This window comes from Otolemur garnettii, unplaced genomic scaffold (assembly GCF_000181295.1).
Source record: "Otolemur garnettii isolate 467f Iridium unplaced genomic scaffold, OtoGar3 scaffold00100, whole genome shotgun sequence".
Lineage (NCBI taxonomy): Eukaryota > Metazoa > Chordata > Mammalia > Primates > Galagidae > Otolemur > Otolemur garnettii.
In genome coordinates, this window is record NW_003852495.1 from 1163233 (window position 1) to 1164701 (window position 1469).

Genomic DNA, 1469 nt, shown 5'->3' on the forward strand with positions numbered 1-1469 from the left:
CCCCAGATGATATCATGCTGCTTGTCCGTGAACCATATTTTCACCAGCTGTCACCCTCTTTAGACCTGGATAATCCATTTTCTGTCCCTCCATGTCCCATTGGCACATTTCCTGAGTTTAGAAAAGTGCAGCCCTAAGACAACACCTGCCATGCTTTGGATGTGGAGAAACTCATGCTGGGCTTTGATCTCCTATGAAGTCGTGCTGAGATGTAGGGACTGGTGGAAGGTGTTTGGGTGATGGGGTTGGATCCTTCATGCCATGATATATGCCCTCTCTTGGGAGAGAGTGTGCTCTTGCTATCACGGGATTGGATTAGTTACCTCCAGACCAGATTATTAGAAAAGTGAGTTTGGCTTCCTGGACCTCTCTTGCCTCCTCTCTTACCTTGTGGTCTCTTTGCACATGCCCTCCTGCTATTTCATTCTCTGTCATTTTGAGAGTTGTGATTTCTCAGAAGTGCATGGTCCTTACCAGAAGCTGTTTAGATACAACATTATACTTTTGAACTTCCCAGCTTGCAGAACCACATACGGAATAAACCTCTTTTCTTATTAATTACTCCATCTTGAGTATTCTGTTATAGAAACACAAAAAGACTAAAACAATGCCCAGCACAATTTCTTATATATCCCTTTGGATCACTGTAACACATTCCAAGGATACAGAATTGGTCTTTACCCTCAAAGTTTCATAGTCCGAGAAGGAAACAGATGAAATACAGCACAATATAGGCAATAGGTAGAAGTGTGTACTAAGTACAAAAGTAGTTTGAAGAAGAAAGTAACGACCAAAGGGAACAACAAAATATTTACTAAAGCAAAGAGGATAAGAGGCAGCTGAAACGAAGTGAGGCTGGGGACGCTCCTGGTCTCAGCTCTCTAAAGAGTTGTGAAGTTATCAAATGCAAAGAATATCTGGTGCCCCATTGCAATCGAGCTCAACCTTGGCCAAGTTGCAGAATCCTTTTGGACAGTTAGAGGCTCCAGTGAACATCTCACCATCAGTCAGAACACAACACCCCATCAATCAGAACACAAATGCTTTACTTGATTTTGTAGGAATAATAGATTCCCAATCTCTTAGTCCATTTGTGTTGCTATAATGAAATACCCGAGTCTAGGTAAGGTGGCTCACGTCCTGTAATCCCAGAAATTTGAGAGGCTGAGGCAGGAAGATGGCTTCAGGCCAAGTGTTAGAGACCAGCCTAGGCAACAGAGAGAGAACCCATCTCTACAACAACCCATCTCTACAAATATATAGCAATTTATTTGGCTCATGATTCTGCTGGCTGGAAGGTTGAGCATCTAGTAAAAACCTCAGGCTGCTTCCGCTTATGGTGAAAGGCAACAGAGAGCCGGCAGGGATTGCTTGCTGAGAGAGAAAGTGAGCAGGAACTGTGCTGGGATCTTTTTAACAACCATCTCTCATAGTCACTAATAGAGTATGAACTCACTTCCCATTTATTC